This window comes from Misgurnus anguillicaudatus, chromosome 15, assembly GCF_027580225.2.
Source record: "Misgurnus anguillicaudatus chromosome 15, ASM2758022v2, whole genome shotgun sequence".
In the NCBI taxonomy this organism is placed as follows: domain Eukaryota; kingdom Metazoa; phylum Chordata; class Actinopteri; order Cypriniformes; family Cobitidae; genus Misgurnus; species Misgurnus anguillicaudatus.
In genome coordinates this window covers 24355864-24381198 of record NC_073351.2, presented here as the reverse complement: position 1 = coordinate 24381198, position 25335 = coordinate 24355864, and the positions used below count along the sequence as shown (strand labels likewise).

The 25335-nt window shown below is 41.8% G+C and overlaps 1 protein-coding gene across 5 annotated transcripts in view; it reads left to right on the top strand.

Moving 5' to 3' along the window:
- znf423 (zinc finger protein 423) overlaps positions 1 to 25335 on the top strand; it is a 176564-nt gene that overhangs the window by 59924 nt on the left and 91305 nt on the right. The window lies entirely within an intron of this gene.

Below are 25335 nucleotides of genomic sequence, written 5' to 3'. Positions count from 1 at the left end.
AGCACAAGTATGTTTATGTGTATAAGTGTGAGTGATACTGTATTGGAGTGTGTGTGTCATACCGTGGGCTGATTCTAAGGGGAGGCTCTACTGGAGGAAGAATCTGGAACACTGGTTCCCTAAGGAGCGCTTGGAAAAAACCTCAGATCAAATGGAGAACATTCACTGCGCTGCTTCGCTCCACTGCCCTGCAACTGGCCAAGGTTGGGCCCTGGCTGTTAACAACACTCACCTCGCTCTCTCATTCTCTCTTGCCCTCTTTCCTTTTGTCCCCTGTGGCGTTGAGCGGCTGACCCTCCCTCCATGGTCTGGAACACAAGGCCCTGTAGACTAGGTTAGGTGCAGTTTAAGAAAAAAGCCAGGTTAGACTTCAAAGTAAAGTGTGTGTGGACCAGGTGTGCTCTTATCCACCAAAACTTTTTAAAGGGTGTTTTGCGTTACAAGCTAGTAGCTGAAGAACAACATTGTACAGACTAGTTATATTTTTTAACTAATTGACTTGTCGATTGTTGGATGAATCATCGCCCATCCCTACCTAAGAGCCGCTCAGGGGATGAGCAGAAGATACACAAACCCAAAGGGTGACCCATGCATGACACATTTCCAGGTCGTCCCAATCAAAATTCCTTTGACCCATTTTTTAAAAAAACCATACCATCGGATAATATTTCAAATATATACCCATCTGTATATAAGACGAATGTTGGCGAATGAGAAAGACCAGAGAGAGAGGACTTCGGGGAGAAGCCAGAGAACGGTTGAGTGAAGCAAGCAGCCATGTGGGTAAACGAGAGAGCTGTCAGTCAGCTGGGGAGGCGGGCTCTGCACCTGTCAGATACAAATAGGAGGCGAGTGCTAATTAACCCGCCTTCAGAAGACTGAGGGGAACGGCAAGCGCTCCAGAGAGACAGAGTCGGAGAGAGAGAGAGAGAGACCGAGCGGGGGGGTTGGCAGTCAGTAGAAATAGCTCTACATCGCTCACATGCTCTCTATCACTGCTCTGAGAGAGAGAGGGAAGGGTAGAAAGATGAATTAGAGGAAGGTGTTTCAGTTTTTTTGGGGGGCCTTTTTGCCACTTTTATTTATAGGTGTAGTCGAGATAGGACAGCGAATGATAGGTAGAAAAAGGGTGGAATGGGGTCAGTAAATGTCAGCTGGAACTCTCAATGGCCCATTTGCACCGCAGTGCACACGTGCTATCCGATTCAGCTTTAAAAAAATTACCAATAGCTCCCACCTTTTTATATGCATTGAAAATTATTCCACACAATTACTTCACTATATAAATTCAAGATACTTTAAGTATATACAAGTATCGTAATTGTCAAGGGAATCACGCACCTACCTTGCCCTCAGGTGAGATAAAGATGTGACCAGAAATAATTATTTGTTCTTCACATAAATAAGATGCGTGAGGTATGTTTTTTGTCTAGCGTGCAAAAGGGACCCAAGTTCAAATTTCAACATAAACTAGCAAAATGAACTAAACTTGACAGCTAGTGATCATTCTGTGCTTTCATTGAGCAGATTTGGCATTTTAAAGGTAACTCGAGAGTTATTGATAGCTAAAGGCATTGTCAAATTAGCCAAAAGATACGAACACACAAGGGTGGGAGATGTGTAGGGCTTTGAGAATGACAGCCGCTCCAAGTCTGTGCATATTACACTGCTTTCTGGAGACTTTTGTCAGCGCAGATTCCTTGTGGCCTTGGTAAATCTATCTCTCTAGATCTGTAACATAACAAACTCATTACTTTCACTCCCTAACACACATACAGAGCTGTGTGCCCTGTCCTCTGCAGGCAGGAAGGCTGGTTGGGGAGTTGTATGCCTGGCAGGCAGTCAGGGTGTAATGGAGGGTATGTGATGGGGGCCTCTGGGTGGTTCAGTCCCTTGGGAGACCGCTGTCACCCCCTTCACTCTAGAGCCAGACTCGCCCAGGGCGTTTTACACCACGAATGCATATTCTTTTTCCCAACCTATCTTTCCATCCATCTGTACGTATGTCCCAGCTACCCAAAGACCCCCCAGTTCTTGCCTGTCGTCACAGCAGCAGCTGAATCCAGAGAGGCCAAGACTCTTATTAAAGCTGCAGATCATTTTCCATCTCCCTTCATCCTTCAGAGAGAAGGAGAGAGAATAGTTTGCAACTTGATACGGCAATGCTTGGAGATGAAAAAGCTGTGCAAGGAAAAGGACAAACTTGGTTATTAGTGGCCTGTTTGTTATTGGGGTTAATTTCATTTAATTTTGTGAGCCAACCGATAAGTCTTGATATAAATTTGTATGCTAAAGGAATGGTATTGGTTAAATATGGTATTGGTTAAACATGACTTTGTTATATAGGTCAACATAGTAATAACAACACTGAACCTATTTACTTTCCCAATGCACTGTCCCATCCCACATTGTTTTTTTTTGTTCCTTCTGAAATACGACACAGAAGTTAAATGGTTTGTGAACAGCAGTCAATGTTAAATTTAAAGCTTTGTTACCACAGAAAATCGTCTTTATGACGGCGTGCTCCATATTGCCCCATTGTAAGTGCATAACTGTCAGTGTAGTATTTTGTTTGTGTTTTACAAACTGCTAGACAAGCCAAAACATTTTTCTGTGGTAGTCGACAGCATGCCACGCTGTTTTGTATTGAGTTAGTATTGATAAATGATGATGCAATAATAATAATGTAGATAAATTATTGAAACCACATTGAAACCAACAGATTTTCCAAACAATAAAATGCTGAATAATCTTTCAAGTAGAGTTGAGTCTATTAAAGCGGAGTCTATTAAAAACTGTTTTCAGTTCAGATTGAAACCTGGTCCACTGCTTGCTCTTGAAATTATGTACTACTAGGCCAGATCTTACATCTTAGTAAAACTTTCTTCAAAGTCTTTTCTTCCCTTTGGTCATGTCTGATCTCACCTAGGGTGCCAAGTGAGCCTAAACTGGTGCCCCCTTAAAAAAAAACGATTCAAGACACCCCTGCCTATAGCAAGGGATCGCGTGTGCGCAGGCACCTGTGCGTGCCTGCATGTTTCCAGAAATCAGACTACATGTGTTTCCTCAAAGTGAGTGCTGCTTTGTGTGTTGGTCCTCCCTTACCCCCTCCATTCCCTCTCTCTCTCTCCGAGCCAGAGGGTGGCCTGAAGATTCCTCCACTAAGCCTTTGGCACAGATACAAATGCAGTCACAGCTGGTTGTAAACTCAGGTTTTCCAGGGAGAGCAAGAGCCCTGCCTCCATAAGAGAGAGCGAGATTGAGGAGGGGAGGGAGCGCTGCATGCTGGGATGGAGAGAAAGAGAGGGAGGGGTGAGACGAAGGAGGGTTGTTTCAAAGCACACTGGAAGTCATTTTTCATCACAGGGTTCATTTTTCACGATGAAGTTCTTTTCTCTCTTCGTTTCGGTCTCTTTTTCTTTTCTTTTCCTCCTTACGTACGAGACTCCACTTATCCTCCGTTTCCCCCCTTCACTTTTTCCCCACTCGCGTTCAGCCCCAGATTCTCCTCTTCCCCTCTTATAAAATATGGATGGCACCGGTTTTGGGCGAGTTGAGAGGCTCTCTGGCAGAGAGAGTGCAGTGCTCTGTGTCTGCAGAGACTCGGCTTGTGCGCGCACCTAAACACTTCACTGAGCAATCTGTCAACATGTCAGAGACACATGTTTTGTTAAAAAAAAGAGAGGAAAAAAGAAAAAAGTGCTTCCAGAGGGAGTAATGGCTTCCCACCAGGACTCCGAAAATGCTTTGAATTCAGCAGATTTCTATTGCGGGGGACTCCCCTGGGGTGCCTTTTTTACAATGCCTGCATTTCAGAAATTTGAGCCAAAGACCCCTGGGGGCGTCCTTTCATAATGCCTGAAAATGTAGGGTTATATTGTGTGCAGTTCCCCATGGGGCCTTTATTAATACCTGAATTCTGAGGGACTGGAAATTACACAGGGACTCTGTGGGGGCCTTCGCTCGCACCAGGAAGGGAGAAAAACTCTGTGGGGACGTTCGCTCCTCTCGTCTCCACTCTCTTCTCCTTCTTCTTTTCCTTCCATCCTCTTCTTTTTTCCTCTCTTTTTCTTCCTGCTCCATGCAAGACTGAAATAAAAGAATTTGCCAAAGGACACAAAAAAGGAGCGTGTGTGTGCTGCTTGTCTGTGTTGGCGGCAATGTACTTGTATTCAGCTTGCCTTCTCGGAGGGAAAAAATCAGCCGATTAAAAATGTAACTCTCTTTCTTTCTCTCTCTCTCTCTCTTACTCTATGCTGCTGTGTCGAGCAGGCGGGCGGAAGAGGGGAGAGTAAATATTTGGTCTGTCTGCGTGTGCCCAGGAAGAAGCCAAAATCTGTTGGAATATCCACACACGTCTTTTTTCTCCTGGTCGTGGGGAGAGAGATAGAGTTGATATTCCTGCTACCAAACATGCACTCATTTGTATTCATTGGCTATAGGAAGTGTGTGCATGCGCAAATAAACGTAAAGATAATCAAAGTACACAATTACAAATCAATTTTTTGAGCACACATCCACACAAAGATGCATAATTCATAGCGTGCTTATTTGCACAAGCTCTGGCCACGCGTCATTTTGTTTTAGCGGGCGCATTTGATGCGACTAGCATCGCCGGCAGGTTCAAATAGTCTTTCTTCCTCCGCATTACCCTCATCTACAAATGCATAAATATTACAGCGCTCCATAACTCATTCATACATACAGATCTGTTCGCGCCTCAGGAAGTGCGCCAGTTTGAAATGAAATTTCTGCAGATTAAATTAAAGTTTCCATTTCTGGATGTGACTGCTCAACTTTGAGCCCGGAGTCAATCGAGGCCAACGTCGCTCCCAATGAACGATTGTGTTGGTGGGTTGGAGTGTGCGGGTTCATTTTAAGATGGCCGCCCTTTGTTGGTTTTCCGCAGGGATGTGGGCTTTGTTCGAGTCCCGGGTGAGGGCTCTGTGGGCGGAGCAGGTCAGGTGTTCCTGCCTTTCAGTTGATCAGTTTGCGTGTTAGTTAGCGTACTTGATGGGTTTGTGCGAGAATGTGACCCTCGGTTGGTGGGCATGACCTCTGTGACCTCAGGTGCTGGTGAATAGAGCAGTCACCAGGTTCTTCATGGGGAGCCGCAGTAATGAGGAACAGCCTGTTCTCTTGGATTCTTGCGCCCTTGTGGCAGCAACCCCCAAAACCTCTCCCCTCCTTCTCTCTCTATCTCTCTCTCTTACCATTGCTAACCCAAACTCTGCCCTCTCTCTCTCTACTCTCTTCAGCCCATCTTTGTCTTTTCTCCTGTCTCCCTTGCTCCAGCTCTCCTGCAGTGTCCTTTCTCCCTTCTTCAATTTCTTTTTCACTCACTCACCGCCTCCTGTCGAGTTTGGACCATGTGCCCCTAACTCGCTCTCTCTCAAGCTCTGCTTCTCCATTATGGTGCTTGGCTACTAGCTGTGTTCCTCCACTCCTCACTGGCTCCCCATAGCCAGCTTAGCGTGGGCTGAATGTGGGCGTAGAGAGGTCCTGTGCGGGCCCTGCAGGTTTGGGCTCAAGATGTGCCACTGCTGCTGATCTCTGCTCGTATTGTTACCGTCAAGGGGTCAAGGTTTTGTCGGTTTGCATGGTACATTTAGCCCATGCTGGTAGATGCCGTAAGCACACCATCTGGCTGTATAAAAGATATGTATCTATTGACTAGTATCTGTACCCTGTAAATTATTTTTGGAAGCATTATAGATTTAAATTGCAAATATTGTATTGCATCACTGGTATTTTAACAGTGCAGTGAGTTTGGATAGCTATTTAAAAGTTTGGAACTTTGCAGTCTTGTGGTGCTGTTAGCCAGTCAAGCACTGTCGTGACATAATTTCCCTAAAAGTCCAGAATAATCAGTCACTTGACATTTTAAGATTCAGCTGACTGGCTTAAAATAACCTGACTGCAGAACTAAGCATCCATGATGACTTAAATTTTCAGTTTTTATAATTATCAGTATGTGTTGAACCCATAACGTTTTGCACTGCTAATGTGATGCTCTACCAATACAGCTACAGGGGCACTTTTTGTGGTTTGCTTAGTTTTTAGGGGGTCCTGTCAAATTGTCATTGGAATAGGTAAGAATGGTAACAGATAGCTCTCTCCAGGTATTATATACCTTGGTTACAGTGTAGAGATCCAGTCAAGTAGCGCTACATGTCAAGTATGCCCACACGCAAGACCCACATACTCTTTCACATACTGACACACAAGGGGCGCAAATCGCACACACGCTCTCACACACATGCACACACTTGGTGCAGGGGAGCCAAAGGGCAGTGTGCCAGGGGGAGAGCTGTTATAATAGTTTTAACCCAGCGCTCAGGTGTGGCTCGCCTTTGTCAAGTGAAATGTCAGGAAATGCAGTGCTCCTGGGACGTGCGCACGGAGAGAAACGGGCAAGGCTGTCTGAATCCACACTCCTTTCAATGAGCCCAGCCTTTTCCCCCATCTGCAGACAGAGCAGAGTCCATTAACCACGGCCGCCAGCATACACGGGACGCACAACCTCACTCTTATTGATAAACCCTCACACATGCAAGCGTGTGCATTGATACAGCATGCGGACACAATCATAAGTGCTTTTCTGGCCTAGTTTTTTGCCTTTAAAGTAATGTCTGTTTTAAAACCTAGTGAGCTACCTTGCTGTCTACGGCCTTTATAGACTGCCGTCTAAGGCAAAATTCCAGTTACCCTATTAATATTGTTAAAGCGTACAAAAAAGTAAGACACATTTTTTTTGCTGTTAGTAAGTTGATAAGAAGATGTCGTTCACTAAAAAGCATTAAAGAGTACAAATATTTTTATTTTTTGGAACTATTTTTGGCAATATATTTGGGTATTAAATGGCATATTAAGTGTATTAAAGTAAACAAAAATCAGTTAAGCCTACTTACCATGATTCAGAATATTACACTTAGAGTATAATGATTTATAATTTAAGCTGTCGGGTCAGGTTTCACAGGAAATGTTTATAGATAAGCACATTAAGTAACCTGCAGTTTTAGGTTTCAAACAGAGATGGCGATATAAAGCAAAAGTTACTGATTGCAGCTTTAACATAAATCTGTAACATTTCTCCTGATTTGTTCACAATTGCATCACAGTGGTTTCGGTGAAGAATACATGCCATCCTGCCTTAGAGTTTGGCCCAAAAAAAAATCTATCTGTCTTCACATCAAAAGCATATTTATAATGCATTAGTGTTATCTTGGTAAGCAGCCAAGCAAAGCATCCTAATATTTAAGTTTGTTATCATGATAATCACTGCGCGTTATGATGTATCACAGAATGCCACTTTCTCTATTGTTAACATTACTCTCCCAATCTCCCATGATGACTCAAACAAGCTTCATATGTGTTCAGATATGTATCACATACCAGTATAATACATGTATTCTCATTTTCCTAGTTCCGGTTTTTCACGACTGATATTTTTGCACACAGCCCCTGTGTGTCCATAGATGATAGAGAACCTCTATTTCAATCTTCCCTACGGACAGCCCCCCTTAGGGACCTCTGCCAGCCTCAGGCAGGCTCTCACACACCCATTAAGCCCTCCCTCTATCTCTCTCGCACACACACTCATACACGGTGACGTCAGTGGCTGGTTGCTCCCCTGGGTGCCATGAGCAGTCTTTGTTCCCCCTCGTTTTTCCCCTCCCCTTCAGTTCTGCTCCTCTCCATGTCCTTTGTCCCTGGAAATAGCCATCCAGCTAAGTGCCTGATTGGAATCCTTCGCGTCTTGGCATGGTCGCAAAGGGGGGCCTCCAAGAACGAGATGAAGAGCAGGACAGGTCTAGATTTAGAGCGCAATATCGAATGAGCGAAGCATATATAAGATGTTTTTTCTTTTCTTAGCGACGTTCAATGGAATTGGCACGCTAGGTGTGTATTGTTCCATATGGAGATTCCCAAGAGGGAAACAGAAAGGAAAGAGAGCGATGGGGGTTGAATGTTCAAAGGATGCGGTCCTCCATTGGGGGTTAAGGATCTGGAGAATTCTTCTGCTGTTTCTCAGAGCTCAGATCCTACGCCATCCACCCAGTCATTGTAAAATATTTAAACCTGTTTCTCATTTCTGGGGAGGATAGGAAACTCGCTGCTGAATAAGTAACCAGACCTGGGGGTGGGTGGCGAAGTCGACTCGCAACTCCAACTTGAAAAACGCGACAAATTAAACGCACATCCCAGCAAGAAAATATAGGATAAACAAAAGTTGTCACATTATTAGCTTTGGTGTCTCTACTTTTCCCTCTGAAGTCTCTTTTCTTTTCTTGTTTTTATGCTTTCTTTCTTTCTTCCCCTCATTTAATGAGAGCAGCTCCAGTGAAGCGCAGTAAGGCCGTGGTGGACCTGCTCTCTGGCTGGCTGGTGGGAGCGCCCTGCTCAAGTAATGAACTCCCCCAGGACACAGCACAGCAATGCGGGTCTGTCTCTACGTTCCATCCCCAGGGCGGACCAGGACTGCTACTGCTGCTTTTGGGAGGGGAGACTGCAAAAAGTGAGGGAAACATAGTCGCTACTTACCCCCCCGGTCTGCTGCCAAAGTGTGCGGCCTGCGAACGGGCAGATAAACTAGGATGGGGGTTTGGAAGAGAGAGAGAGAAGGGGCTCTGACAGCTGTGGGGTCTTTAGGTTGACTGGTAGAGGACTGATAATGGGTTGGTATTGATCAAATATGCTAGGAGAAGACTAATGATCCATGAGCATTCTGGAAAAGTTTTGAAGAGATAAAGTAAATGTATATGTGTGTGTGTTGGTAATGGAGAAAATTGGCACCATATATCCAGACGTTAGGAAATGATAGGAGAGAGAGAATTTTTTTTTGTGAAGTTTAGTTTTTGTGGTAGCTGGAAGCATAGTCATGTATAAAAAATAAATAAAAATTGAAAAACACTGTAGAACTAAGTAATTCTTGTATTTAGGTAAATAAAATGTAAATAAATGAAAAATAGCTTGGGGTAAAAAATAGAGAGGAAACATGTTAGCCATTATTTAGTGAGAATTTACACTACAGCTCTCATGTGAAATGTGTCACTAGGATTTTAGGACCCTTTAAGAGTTCAGCAAGACTAAAGACAAATCTGTTTTCCAGTTGGACCAATCAGTATCAGATTCACTCCGAGCAGCCCGGTGTATTGTGAGATAGCAGTGGGATTTTTTGGCGATAGCGTTGTGATTAGGTTGCTTTGACAGTGATGGCGAGTTTCCACCACCCGTTTAGGTCAAAACGGATAAACTTTCTGATGTAGACAAGGCAGCATCATTCCCCTCGAGCCTGAAAAATGCGATATGTGCATGTCAGAGCACCTTGGCAGGGCTCTGTACGAGCCGATAGCTCATAGATGAGGAGAAATTGTTCCACTGTTTGCGCCGAAGGCCATAGCCAAGACTTAAATCTAATTTTGGCTTCAATCGGCAATCAATGAAATATCCTGAAAAATTGGGAGATCCGCAGCGGTGGTGGAGAGGGAGTTTGGTAAGGACAGGGGGAGCGGTGCTGTAACTTGCTGTGAACGGTTGCTTTATATATATACTGACCCTCTCATCGCAAATCATTTCACACCTCAGACACATCGGTGGCCCTTGACAGACACTTTCCGGTGATAACAACATTTCTTCCTAATGAAATAAGGCATGAGCAATTGTTTTTTTTCCCAATGTAATATTACCCATATGTCCTTAATTATTCATATTTCAGTAATGCAGTCTCTTAATGGCTGGAAACACTAGTAAGTAATAAAACACTTGGGGGTTTGATTTAATTTAATTTTTTCATATTAATTTAATTTTGGGGCACGAGCTTTTGTGACAGGAAAACGCACCATTTCATATTGACTGTGTGGTTTTGTGTGTATTTGTGTTTTTTCCGTTTCCGTTTTTTGTTAATTAGTTGTATTTAATGTGCTCATATTTGGAGTTAAGAATTTGATAAAATCCCTAATCCTACATATTACTTGTTTAGGAAATCTGCTTGTTTTTCAAAAGTGATCATCAATCTCACAGATTTACATTGAAGACAGGTCTTGGTTTATCTCTAATGCACCGTGTAGTTGACTTTTGCGCAGGCAACTGCCACTCACGTTTCTTTATAAACCTCAAAATCTATTTGAGTTTTACTGTCTGTCATTGAATTTAACATGGGGGGTTTGAAGTGGTGGAGAGTTGGAGGAGAGATGGAGGAGAAACATAAAAGGCGGATCAACGGCCGCCACACGTCCATCACCGAGGCCATTTTCATGTTTCTGTTCTCCTGCGTTATTAAAAAGCGGTGGCGGGGATGTATTTGATGTCAGGATGGGGCTGCACATTTACTGTTAGTCCCACTGCAATCCTTTTTTCTGCTGTGGAGTCCGAGCAGCTAGTGGTCGGCATTGATCTCATGCACCCGTCAGGCTGCCCTCTACCACACCGCGTGCCCAATTGTCTGTGCTTGTATTTATAAGCAGCTATTTGTATTTCATACGTGCATGTTTATGGGCAGCTGTTTGTATGTATGTTTGTGTAAGCATGTGCATTTCCTTTATGATGCCACTTGTGGATATGTCTTTCAAGCATGCATTATTGTGTGTCTGAAGGTCAGCTTGGTCTTCATCCCACAGAACAGCCCATGGGGCGATGCCAAAAGTTCCCAACAAAAGTTTTTTTTTTAGTCGGGCAGTCACAGTGGATGGCTTTTCCCCCCATAGGACAGCAGGAGGGCTCCCTGCATGGGCTGGGGCCTTGCTGGCAAAAGGGGAGGGCCAGGATGGGATCTGGCAGCGTTTGTACGTCCCGGTAGGGGTTAGAGAGTGTGTGTGTGTGTGTGTGAAGGACTAGCGCAAAGGCAACCCCAGGATCCAATGGATTGGAGAAGTTTTCACATTGCCTCCATCCTCTGTTTCTCGCTTTAGCGGATGTAGGCCGTAATTACTGGACCCCCTGGTTTCCCTTTCTCCCGACCATAGCCTTTGATCTGTTTCATGTTGGGCAGATTTTTTTTTCCCACTCGCTGTACCTTTGTCTCGTCCTCTCTTTCTTTTCTCCACCACTTCTTTTCCCCTGACTGAGCCCCCTTTGATGGAGACAGTGTGTACTCTTTAATACACAAAGAGACTTTTCTCTCTCTCTCTCCGCCCTCCATTTTGTTTTAAAGTTGGGTCCTTTTTGTTGACAACCACATTGAACTTGATACAGATTTTTTTCCTTCCTGTTTGCGGCTTTGTTTCGTTTTATTTTGGGTTTTTCATGTTCATGACTTTGATTAAAGGCACCATGCTTTTTCCGACCCGTAAAAACTGGCAAAGCTAATGGCTCGGCCACTCCTTGGGTCCCGTCGGCATCCCTCTTTGCTTTTGAACAGTAAAGAAACGCGATACGGGCTATGCGCGTGTGGGTTTAATGCTTGTTGTATGTCGTGTGGGTTAATGTGTCAGCGAGTGCATAGGTTTAACACAAAATAATAATGCGCTGATGAAAACATACCAGAGTGAATAAGCGGCCCTCACCTGTTGGCGGTCGCGCATTGTCCGTTGTTTAGCGAGCGCCCCGCCGGGCACTGATCCATAGCCTCCTGCGTGTGTGGAAGTGGGGGTTGTGTTTGTTTGTAAAGTAATGGCATTGTTAGCATAATGCTGGCTTGATTTGCTATTCGGTGTGGCATGATATGGCTATTCTTTTGGGCTAATTGCCACGCCACATAGCGCTCCGGCTTCTGGTGTGAGTTTCTAAGAAGGCTCAAATCTGATAGGCGCTATCGGAGCGGGTGTGGGCATGGTCCAGAGATTGGCTTTTGTTAACAGCTCACAGACAAGAAGTCCGTTGTGACTTTAGTGTTTGCTCGTTGAAAGAATTATTATTATTTTATTTAACTGCACTCTTTCTGTCTGTCTCTCTCTCTCTCTCTCTCTCTCTCTCTCTCTCTATGTGCTGTATGCGAGTGTGCATGTGTGTGTTAGTGAGAGGTTGAGCTGAGAGACAGGCAGAGAGACAGTGCATGCTGTTGTAATGACAGTGCTGAGGTGCAGTTCTTCCTGTGTCCTTGAACCCCCGGCTGGGTGCTCTGGTGTCGCCCTGGGGAGCGTACCGTTTAATACCACAGTAATTATCCTGTCCTTATTCACCACATTGCTGTCCAGGTGTCTCCTTCACCCTGCCTTGCAGCGTGTGTGTGTGTGTGTGTGTGTGTGTGTCTTTGTGAATAGACGTGTGTGTTGTTGTGTTTTTTTATAGTGCCTGTGCCCTGTATTTTTATGCCTTTTAATATTCATGGCACCTTTTCATTAACTCATGTGGGTGTGTTTCTCAGTCAGATTTCTATGTTGTTTGTGTATTAACGTCATGTGTGTAGTTCTGCATGTGCTAGTTTCTGTTTACTCAACTGTTTGCGCATTAATGTCAACGCATGTGTTTGTGTGTAGTTCCTGTTTGTGTATGCGTATGGATGTCTTTCTGGATCTCCGGCTCTCCGTATGTCTGTGTGACTAATGGCAGGTCCAGGTGTTCCTCTCAGTTCTGGGGGTCCCTTGAGAGCTCGAAGGGTCCCAATGTGGCAGGATGGGCAGGAGGTACCCGCCTTTCTCTGCATGTGTGAGGGTCTCTTGGGCGCTGCAGCCTCATGGGGAGCTCTGGCCTTAACCTCTCCCCACTCTCATCTTTATGTACTCGCCTACTTGTCCCCTTTTTGCTCAGATTAAATGAAGTATTATGTTAGGTATAATTATTACAGTACATGGGGGTGATTCTCACGAAATCCAGACTTAAAAGGTGTCCAGCATCAGATTTTTTTTAAAAAAAAGCCATTGAAGACAATTTTTTTGCACATAAAAGATTAAGGTCTGAACTAACTATAACCATTATTTTTAGAGGTTTTTGAAAATATTTCCTATAGAATTATTTACATTTTTTTAGATTATCATTATAAAAAATTATCATTACCGCAACATGATATTACATTAAATATATGCATTTACAAACGTATGCTTCGGTAATGAGAACTAAAAAAGTTGTCTAGGTACTATGACCAACAAAATTTCAGCTTGCATCTGGAGAGAAAAATAAGAACTGCTTACCTGGTAGCCATCTTTAGTGTCACAGTCAATTATGTTCCTTCTAACAATTTTTTTTTAAATGTTAGCTTCTTGAGGGCTTAAATAATTATTGAAAATTGTTACGGAGGATGAGAAAATTGGTCTTGGACACATTTATATTCCTTATTATTGTCTCTACATTTACCAATGATCACCAAATATCACATGTTTCTTTACTGTAAATGTTTAGTCTAACATGCACTGAAGCTTTTTTTTTGTTTTTTTTATTATAAATATTTCCATGTCAAAGAACCTAAATCCAGTCATGGACACGTTGCGGTAATGAAAATTGTTCCCCTTAAATGTGAAAAAAAATTGGTTGTATGGTGTCATTTGAAATCATGTGCAAAATAGTACGTGAAGAGATGTTTGTAACTTTATGCTTCTTATTTTAAAACTCTTACTTTGCATTTAATTTTTTATCAAAATGTTTCATGACACCTCATAAGTGGCTCTCATGACACGGCTCTCTGCTTGATTTTGATTGGTCAATGGCACCATTAAGCAATTAAATACATTTGGTAGACACATATGCATTCAAGCTATACATTTAAACTGTGTGTGTGTGTGTGTGTGTGTGCGCGTTCCCTGGGATACAAACCCGTGATCTTTTGCTCTGTTAACATATTGCTCTACCAATTGAGCTACAGGACACTTTTCGCATAATGTCCAATAAACTACATTATTGACTTTATCTCAGTCAAAGCATATTATGTAGTTCGTAGCTCCAAATAGTATAATAAGTGTGATATGTCTAGTCAGCTGGTTTATGGTGATATTAGACTCGATCGTTCTGTCTGAGCTTATTGTGCAAAATAAACAGCTGACTATACATTTTCTCTTACCTGTCCCATATTATATTGAGTTTTTTTAACTGTAGATTTTTTAATTATTTTTTTATTCCAGTATAAGCCTTTAACTTTACTCAGTGTTAGTGCTGTCATTATCAGTACAGTCACTTGACTATAGGGGGCGATATACAATGAATCATGCTTGTGACACATAAATAGCTGATGGCTTACAGGCCCGCAGGTTCAAATCCAGCCTGCAACATCTCCCAGCTCCATCTCTCCATCCCTAAACTTTCATCTATCTTCACTATCCTATGTATTAAGAAGGTTTAAAATTGATTTGGCATTCTTGCGTTTGGTATTACACAGCAGTGCCCTATGCTGCTCCAGTGGTCATCTTCTGCACTGTGAGTCTGTGCAGGTGTAAGTGGATTATTGCAGCATCAGCTTGTCATCTGGGAGCACTTGTTTGAAGGCTTGAGATGGATTAAACACTCATCAGAAATAAGGTGCTTAACCTGTCAGGCCCCGGAGACAGTTATATGTTAAGCTAAGAGCGATGGCTATTACTGTCACACTATGTTTTACCCCAAATTGTTGGTGCTAATTGTTTAAATGGCATTAACATATCTACTTTGCTACTTTCTACAATCTGAGTGTGCATGTGCCCTGTTTTTTCAGTGGACATGATGCATGAAATTGGTGGTGTCCACATGTCATGTTTTAGCATTAAGAGCTCTCCATTAGCCGCCTCCTGTAGCACAGGACCCTGCGGAGAGGTTGACTATTTTTAACAATGAGGTTTAGCTGATTGGGTCCAGGGAAAAGATGAAAAGATGGATGGTCAGCGTCAAACGCAGCAGACGCAAAAAAAAAAACGCTTCATATCCTTCACACTGTCCATGTCGCACATTCCTTCAGTGACTTTCCTGTATAACAAATTCACCCTAGCCTGAATTTATGTGGGTTTACCATTTTGTCTGAAAAATTGCATGCAGATGTTTGTGTGTAGCTATTGTAGTTATGTTGTTGTGATGCTCACATGCAGATGTGTGAGACAGGCCTTAGTTTATGTGTGTGCTGTGATGATATATTAAGGTTAAAGGCTTCTTGTGTGTTAACAGGAGGAGTAGGTGAGCTTTTACCTAAATCCTCTTCAGCTCGAGTTTGATCAAAGAGGCAGAATATCATGTGTGATTGGTTATGCTCTGACTGCCACAGATCGTAGTGAGATACAGTTAGTCAAAATGATCCAAGACACATTCACCTTTCTCTATTTTCTCCCATCTGTTATGCACATGGACTCTGTTATGAAGACACACGTAACAAACACACATGTAAACACACGATCTCTGTGGTGGAGGGTCATAATCCATGATTTGTGAGGTAGATGTTTGTGTGCATCTGCGTGTTTGCATCTGTGTGTGTATATGTGGGGCTCTAGAAGGGAACAAAGTGCTTGTTTAGTGCAGCTTTCTTGCATGGCCAAGCAGGCAGCTGCTTCCCATTGACTCGGTACTCAGCGGGAACCTGACTAACTGTACACTTCCAACCAGTAAAACTCGTGACATACACGACTACCAAAGGACAGATAGATAGAAAGAGTGAATGAGAGAGACATCAAACGAGTGCTGTGCTGTAGTGTCGGGGAAGCTATGCTTTGAAGCTAAAAGCTACTCGTAATTTAAAGTAGTTATGTGTTCCTGTAGCTCAATTGGTAGAGCATTGCGATGGTAACAACCAGGCCATGGGTTTGATCCAAGGGTGCGCACATAGGCTACTGAGGAAAAATGTATAGCTTGAATATAAGCTTTGGATAAAAGTATCTGCCAAATTTGTAATTATAAAACTACAGTCAAACTACCGTTTAGAAATTGTAGAAGCTACAGTTTGTTAAATACAAAAGTAGCTACTGTAGTAACAACATTGATCATTTTTAATGGGTAAGCATGTTTTAAAAGTAAGAAACTTAACATTTGTTAGTACCCTGGACCACAAAAGCAGTCATAGGGTCAGTTTTGAAAAACTGAGATTTATTCATGGCTGGATCACTGAATGAATAAGCTACCTATTGATGTATAGTTTGTTATAGCACAGTATTTGGCCGAGATACAAGTATTTGTATATCTTGAAAGTAAGGTGCAAAAAATCTAAATTTTAAGAAAATCTCCTTTAAAGTGGTCCAAATGAAGTTCAAATAAATACTTTTTTAATATTTAATATTGTGGGAAATTAACAAAATATCTTCATGAAAGATGATCTTTAATTAATATCTTAATGATTTTTAGCATTTAAAGGGACATACAGCAATAGCCAACAAACATTTTATGGGTCAAAATTATATATTTTTTAAAGTGACAGCATATTTTTAACAATATGCTCATTTTCCAGCTCCCCTAGAGTTAAACATTTGATTTTTACTGTTTTGAAATCCATTCAGCTGATCCCCTGGTCTGGCGCTAACACTTTTAGCATAGCTCAGCACAATCCACCGAATCCGATCAGACCACCAGCATCACGCCTAAAAAAAATAACCAAAGAGTTTGGATATTTTTCCTATTTTAAACTTGACTCTTCTGTATTTACATTGTGTACTAAGATCGACGGAAAATTTTAAGTTGCGATTTTCCAGGCAGATATGGCTAGGAACTATAGCATCCGAAAATAGTCCCCTTAGTTTCTTTCAATAGCAGGGGACTATTTTCGGGCACGTTACGGTGTCATGAGCAATTCGGTCCCCCCGAGCAATTCGGTCTCCCCTAGGACCCCGATTGGTATCTAGCACTAATGCCTGCTCAAAAATTTGTCATTGCAATATCTCGTCTGCATACGCGGATGGCAAGTTAATTATGTTGTACAAAATAGAAGCATAAATTAAAAAAAATAAAATAAAAGTTAACTAAAAAAAATAATAAACTAATATTCATGTTGCAGACACTTTTGTGTCATCATCTGCTTTACAAAAACAATACTTTTATTTTTTGTAAATTATTAACATATCTTACGGAATATATTTTTTAATAGTAAAAGTGTAGTAATCATGGCTTATAATTATAATTTAAATGTGTGATTCAACTATGTAGTAATCATGTTTTGTATAAGTAATTAATGAGTAAGTAATTGTATAAGTAGACAGTCAAGAGTGGAAATGGTACAGTATAATAATCTAAATAATACAATGTGTAGATCTCCCACCTATAACCTCATTTATATACTACTATATGAAACATATCATTTAAAAGACATCAATTGTAATTTTAACAACGTTCTAACTACATAAATCATAACGCGATTTTGTAGGAATTGTAATAAGGCGCTAAGAAAACTACCCATGAGGAGTTTTTTCAGCCAATGGAATCACGCGGGGTCCTAGGGGAGACCGAATTGCTCGGGGGGACCGAATTGCTCACGACAACGGCAGCACAATCTTTAATTAATACGCCAGAATGAGAGTATAGTCCTAGCCATATCTGCCTAGAAAATCGCATCTTTTAATTTTCAGTCAGTCTTAGTACATGATTTAACTACAGAAAAGTCAAGTTTTAAATAGAAAAAATATAGAAACTCTTTGGTTATTTTTTAGGCACAATGCTAATGGTCTAATCAGATTAAATGGATTGTGCTAAGCTATGCTAAAAGCGCCAGCGCCAGACCCGGAGATCAGCTGAATGGATTCCAAAACGGTAAAAATCTAATATTTAACTCTAGGGGAGCTGGAATATGAGAATATTTTCAAAAAAAGTAAAGTTTCCCTTCAAAATTTATAATTTTGACCCATAAAATGTTTTGTTGGCTATTGCTGCAAATATACTCATTCTATGACTGGTTTTGTGGTCCAGGGTCACTTTTGTAAGTACAATAAAAAACTAGCATTTATTGACCACAATAATTTACATAATTGATTTTAAAATAAAGATGTATTTTTGCATTCAATTAAAAAGATGCACAAACTTCAAATGAAAATCAGATAGTATTTTAATTGGTTCTTTTGCTCGAACCCTCAAGCTGATTCACTAAAACAAATAAGACTTTCCTATGTTACCTACAGTTTGACAGACAGTTACACCACTACACCAAAGATTAAAGTGTAATGAACTAGTGTCATTACATATAGTTAAAGGAGTAGTCCACTTTAAAGCTGGGGTCCACTGATTTTTTATAGTAGGAAAAAATACTATGGTAAGTCAACAGGCCCCATCTTTAAAGTTGACTACTCCTTTAAGTAGAGACACTTGTTAGCACTTCTCCATGTTATTTTGGTGACTTTCTCTCACACATCATAATGATTTACGCTTGTGTTCAACCAAAAGTGTAAAGCCATCTAAACTTTGAGAAAAGAGAGATACTGAAGCCAAACATGTTATTTTCTGATGCTGGAGTTGTGAAGAGACTTGTTTTGGTACACTTCACATGTAATTAATCTACAGCTGTTTAACAGTGCGAGCCCCTGCCGCACACGCAGACCGAGCAACCCAAGAGTCAAACGGAGCTTAACTACTGCCGGTGCCCCTGTCGTCACGCACACCCCTCTCAGTCTTTATCTCTCCTTCATCTCACCTTCATTCTCCCTCAGACACATACGAAGTACTTGCGTTTCACCCCTGTACCACGAAAAACGCTTAGCGTGTAAATCATCCTGGTTTAAAAGGCCACTTGCTTTTTTGTGTCTAAACATTATTGATGTCTAAGGGGTTTTAAATGAGTTTACAGCAATGTAAAAGGGTTTGTTTTATGTAGAAAGGTTTTGTGATTCCAGTAGTGTTCAGTTAAAGTTACAAACCTTATTAATTTAATTTTATTTATTTATGAGTGTAACAAATAAATACATATTATGCTTAAATTAAGAATCTGTGGCTGGCTGTCAATTACTATTGCAAATAATTTTGTCCTTCAGTTTATTAAAAAAAGTTTGACAGGATTTTTTTGCATGCAGATCTAATGGACAATATGAGGTACATTGCCCTTTAACCTTTTATTGTAGGGGTGCAACTGTCAGCATAGGTTTTTTGCACACTGACTTGTTTTCTGAAATCAATGACAAAGTCCTTGCTATTAAAGCTTTATTTACTTTTGGATATGACTTCATTTTTCATTTTTAAAACATTTTTCTAGCACTGCAAAATATGAATTTCTTGCTCGGTATTTTGGTCTTTTTCCAGTACAAATATCTAAAAATTCTTAAGTCGAAAGAACTTGATCAACATTGAGTTAATTTTTTTTTATCTGCCAATGGGGTATGAAAGTGCTTAACAAAAATGTAAAACTTAATTTAAGTTTTTGTTCTTGTTTTAAGAATAAACCCTCTTAATATTGATATATTTTCAAGTACATTTGATTTTCAGAATTTTTAAGAGAAAAATACAAAGCAAGAAATCCATTTTTGCATTGCAGCAAATTCGCTTTTGTCATCTGAGTGATATTAGGTCTCTGGTCATCTGACACATTGGGGGCGCTCACGGTCAGCACGAGTTCAAGTCCACCCCATGTCATTTTCAGATCCTGTGTCTGCTTTTTTATGCATCATCTCTCCAATATCTCTTGTGGTGATGACAGCACTGCACCCATCTGCACAGTTCTCTGTGGTCTCTGGAGGTGAGTGAGTGGTCAGTCTCCAGACCGTGTTCCACTTTCCCCCCTCTTCCTCACCTGGGGGTCGCCAGAGGGGAGATGGGGGCAGGCTGTCAGCTGTCCTTGCCTTCCCAACCCCCTGCCCCTCACCTTCTGCCCTGGGAATGAGTCCGGCTGCTCGGACGCTTTTGGGCGCCAGCAACTCCATATGGGCCGTGGGCAGCAAGCGTGTGTGTCCTCTAGGATTCCGGCCCCTGACAGGCAGCCTGTCCTGTGACATCACTGCCGTGTGTATGTGCCCCGTGTTGTGTACCTGCAAGTGTGTGTTTTAGTAGATGGGTTACCTCCAGGATTACGATTCCTGACAGACTGGCTACACGATGACATCATCTTGGCATGTGTTTGCGTATATCCATGTGTCCTTTAGGAAAAGACCCCTAACAGACTGTGTCCCTTGAGCCCCCTGTAGGGTACCGAGAGCAGTGCCAGGGGTCTTGCAAGCACAGACTGGAGAGTGTCAGCTTGATGGAGCAAGGGACAACAAACACGAGTTTGTGTGTATGTGTGTGTTTGTGTGTCCACTAGGACCGGGCCCCTTGAGCATCAGTGGGGTACGGTACATGTGTGTCAGCATTGAAAACCCAAATGTACAGAACAGTATGTGGGAGAAAAACAGAAGTTGGTTTTGTGTGTGTTCATGTTTGTGTATTTCACTATTCGTAAACAGGTGTTTGGTCTCAAAGACTGTTAGTCCCATAGGACTTCTGGCCATGTGGTCAGTTCCTGTGTGCCACTCTCCCCCCTCTTCTCTTGTCCTGGCACTCCCTTACTGTCTCACTCTTTCTTAACCTCTTAGCAGCATAACTTTGTTTTCTGTTGGGTTTGGTTATTACGGCCCTGTTGCCTAGGGGAGAGAGGAATGAAGATAGGGAAGAGGGAGGTCTTTGTGAGACGCCATGAATGTGATGTAAACACACATCAGGCACATAACCTTTTTGTCGTTTGTTTAAAATATACATATATATTTTCAAACTTTTATTATTTCTTATGATTTTGTTTTATACTTATAAGAAAGTGACCTATAGAAGTCAAGTCATGCACACTGGAGAAGTGAAAGATTTTTTAAAAGTTGTTTTCCCCTGGCTCTTGCTTCAGGCCTGTCTGGCCGACACGCTGGGCTGCCCTGTGGGAGCTCAGGGTGGAAGTTGTTTTTCTGCCCCCTACAGTGTGTCTCTCCTGCCCTGGGCTGTGGGCAGAAGGCCAGAGGGAAGAGGCTGTGAGCTGGGCAGGGGGCCTGGGGGCTGCTGGGATAGGTGAAAGTTTGGGCAGGGGGCCAGGCTCAATGGTAGGAGGGGGTAGAGAGGTCGGGGATATGGAATGTTACTAGATGATAAGATTCAGGTCCTAAATCTTCTATATATATTAAACAATTACACCATGGTTTTACTGTGTTTACTAGACCTATCAGGATAGTGGCCATATTTAATTTGACATGAATGAAAATGAGGCTGTATTGGTTAAACATGAAGTCTTTTCTGTAGGTTGCATTGTCAAGGTCCAAGGTCAAATGCAATTTCTAGAACTCCTATTGTGAAATTTTTTGGAAAAATGTTATTCTGCCAGGATACACATGAATGCACTCCACCTAACATACTAGCTGTGTCCCAATTCAAGGGCTGGGACCTTCTAAGGAAGTATTCGAAGATTGCGTCACAGCATCGCTACTGAAGGCTAGTAAGGCTGTCCTAATTCAAAGGATGCTTAAAATAAAGCCTCAAAATGCGTCATTATTTCTCCGCACTAGCTGTTAAGGATAGAACGAATGGATCCGTAACAGCGAAGGCTATCCCAAGATTCATTGCGCGCCTGTAATGGCTGCATATAATGGCTGGATATTCTCAAAAAACAATTAAAACCTTTATTAAATAAAAGTGTGTATTTAGTATTGTCACTGTTTTCGTATTATAAGTTATGTTTTGTATTAATATTATTCTGTTTATGTTGCGTATATATCTAAGGTTGATTAATGTCATGTACTGTTGCTTAGTTTAATCTACATCAGCGTGTAACATTTTCTAAAATAAATTTATATTTTTCTGGTTCCATATTTATTTGGATGTCTCCGCTGTTTCGCTGACAGGGCGATAGGCGCGTGCAGCAGGTGACGCAAATTATGGGTCCTCCGAAGGCGTGTCCGTCTCGTTTCAGTTCTCTTCCCGGACTTTGGAGGCTGCCACCTTTAAAGACAGAGTGCTCGCCTTTTAAACGATTAGTCCAGAAAAAAATCCAGATAATTTACTCACCACCATGTCATCCAAAATGTTGATGTCTTTCTTTGTTCAGTCGAGAAGAAATTATGTTTTATGAGGAAAACATTTCAGGATTTTTCTCATTTTAATGGACTGTAATGGACCCCAACACGTAACAGCTCTAATGCAATTCAAAATTGCAGATTCAAAGGACTCCAAACGATCTCAAACGATGCACAAGGGTCTCATCCAGCGAAACGATTGTCACCTTTGGCAGGAAAAATAAAAAATATGCACTTTTAATCCACAACTTCTTGTCTTCCTCTGGTCTACATTTTTCTTGCCAAAAATGACAATCGTTTCACTAGATAAGACGCTTATGCCTCGTTTGGGATCATTTAGAGTCCTTTGAAACTGCAATTGTAAACTGCATTAAAACTGTTAAGTATTGGGGTCCATTGAAGTCCATTAAAATAAAAAAATTCCTGGTATGTTTTCCTCAAAAAACATAATTTCTTCTCAACTGAACAAAGAAAGACATCAACATTTTGGATGACATGGTGGTGAGTAAATTATCTGGATTTTTTTTAAGAAAATGGACTAATCCTTTAAGGTCGCGTCCTTAGAAGGTCACACAGCCCTTGAATTGGAACACAGCTACTTTCTGTCTTTTATAGCCTTACTTACATTTGTGACCCTGTCTGTTAACACTTTGATGCTATTACAATTAGATTGTGAGACTTTAGCCTAGATTTCACAGACAGGGTCACATATGATATGTGCAAAATAATAAAGGGCGTTCTTATTGTTATAATTCATAGCAGTAGTATTGGATGTCTGCGATCACTGATAACATTGTTCTCCCAAAATACAGTAGATTTTTAAAAGAAATCTTACAAACCTTCTTTTTTTGGGGACATGTCAAGGTTTAAGCTTATACAAGCAATCACATTTATCATTCTGAGTGTGATAGATTGATTTAATATAAATTTATTATTGGGTGCCAAACTCTCTGGCCTATCATGACTACACTGGGGCTTTAAGGGTATTTTTCTAAGCAAAGTGGGATTTAATAGCTGACGTCACCCTGACTACATTTTAAGCCATTTTAATACAAACTAAGATGCTAGTAGTATTGTCTAAACTAGATGTATGGCAAGATTAATCAGGGAAACTGAATGTTTCCCTCATTTATCAGGCTGTAGAGCTAGAGATGTTTGAATGGTGGTTTAGTCTTGGTGCCGGTTGTTGTCAGAGTGAGCATATTTAACATTGTCTCCTATGCAGTATAAATTTCAGTGTGTTAATCATTGTGGAACTGCTTGTATTGTTTTTGGATGGTGTTTTGTTCCAGAAGGGGAGCAGCAGTGCTGTATGTCATAAGTGTTGGGTCTGCTGTACTGTATATATGCCTCCAAGCTCTAATGAACATACTAGACTGTTTTGGCTCTGACGTTTGGCTCGTGCTGGTAGGGACATTTACAAAATCTGCAGCTCTGTTCTGCTTTGGTGTTAGGAGAGATGGAGGGGTTCTCTTTTTTTGTCTACTATATCTGTCCTTGTGTCTGATAAAGAGGAAAGGACAGACATCAGACCGAGCGCGTCTTCATTACCGCCTTCCACCATTTTCTGGCCCGGCATGCCAGCGCTTTGGCTAGCCCATTAACTGGCCCGATGTGGTTCCGCGTGGTCCGGTCTGGTGCTAGCATGGGGATCTGGGGAAGGTGGGGGGGTCTGCTCTTGAATCTTCTTGAAATGTCTGTAGATTAGATGCTGGGGCGGCTGGTTCTATCACCATGTGTTTATTTTATCATGGTCCCAATTACCAGGCCCTTTCGAGGCAGGGTGGCATGGCCAACCCTGGACATCAGAATGTTTCCTCCTGCCAGTGCTGTCTTCCCATTCTTCCCTCCCTCGCTATAGCCTTCCATCCTGTGCTCCACCCCTCCACATGGGACAGGCTGGCAAGGAGTAGGCGAGCGCCAGGGGCAACCACAAGAGCAGCCTGTTAATTCAGTAATGAGTCACAACATGAAAGAAAGTTTGGGGACGGAATGTGGAACAAGTGAGAAACAAGCTGTCAGAGAGAGAACCAAAAATCCTAAAAGAAAAGGGAGGGTCGGTCAAGTCTGTAAATGTGGAATGGGCAAGCAAGAGGGGGTAGCGTTGACGGAGCTCGCATTTTCGGGCCCATTCCAGTTGCCAGTTCCCAATTTTCGCTCTCTCACTTTCCTGCTCTTTTTCTTTCTGTTTCTTTTCTAATTTAACTTTTCATTGAAATTTCTTACTCTGTTTAGGGCTCTTGCCAAGTCCCCCGGCGGACGGATGACAAAAGCCCCCTAAAAGCCATGTGATCTTCCATTTTCCGACAGCCACACTTCTGAGGATTAAGGCTATTTAATGACTATAATCTCCCTCTTTCTCAAAAGTGATTTCTCAAATTCTGTCGCAGTCAGAGGGATTGCATTAGCATTAATAGATTTATAATTCGCCAGAATGACCACATGTGCCAGGAGTTTTTTTCTTCTTTTATGCTCCGTTCTTTTCTGTCCTCTGCTTTTTCCACTTCTTTTTCTGGCCCTGAACTCGTGCAAGTGTCTCTTTGTATCTCTTGCGCTGTGGTACGTATCTGTGTCTCAGCAGGATGGCCTACCTGTCAGTCGGCACCCCCCTCACCGTCGCCTCCATACCCGACCCCTCTCACCTCCACAGTGGCTGGATCACAGAAAGACCTGTCAGGGGCCATGGTCTTATTGTGCAGCCAAAGAATTCACCATGGTTAAGTCCCTTACGGGCTTTTCATTCTTGCTCTTTCATTGGGCCGCTGCAACACTTTCTCTCTCTCCCGTGTTGCACAGGTTTTAGGTTGTGCTGAGATTACTCTTATCCTGACACGGACACAAAAGCATGAGAATAGAACAGCATGGAGGGCGCTGTAGTTGAAGCAAGGATGCTGAAGAGTTAAATGAGATTGTAGTTTTTGAGCTCTTCGGTCTGCAGACATTTTCTTAAATGTATACATTAATAAAATATATAAATTGATATGAGTTGATGGTGGATATACTATATATTTATGTCTCTTCCTTTGTAAGCATTATTCAGTAATGTCACACTTTAATGTTTTATTATACTCCTTTACTGATATCTCTATTTTTAACTTTTTCTTTACTTTGAATTCATTTCCTTGCTTACAGCTAAATTCATAATTCATGGTTTTACAAATTTCTACCCACTAACCCCCATGGAGATTTATTTGTTCTGCACAGCACCTACATTTTAAAGTGGATCGATTCATCACTTGAATTTATTTTCTACAAATTCTGCTGTGCTCACCTTTGTGTAATGGGAGAGTAGTGGGTGGAAGTAAAATCCTACAACTGCCATATGGAGTTGAAGTTATTAGTTTATACAATACACGCTGAGGTGATGCACTTTTCTTTGTTCTTTTTTCTTTTTTTCTTTTCCCACCACGTTGGGTCGTGTCTTGTGACTGTTTCAGTGGGGTTTTGATTTCCAATTAGAATATGCAGCAAAGGAGGCCATTGTTACATTTGGCTTGTGAGCACAGATAGAGCTTTTAGAGGATGTGGGGTTGAGATGGTGTGCATTTTTTTTTTTGTGGGAATACCAGAGGCTTTTTCA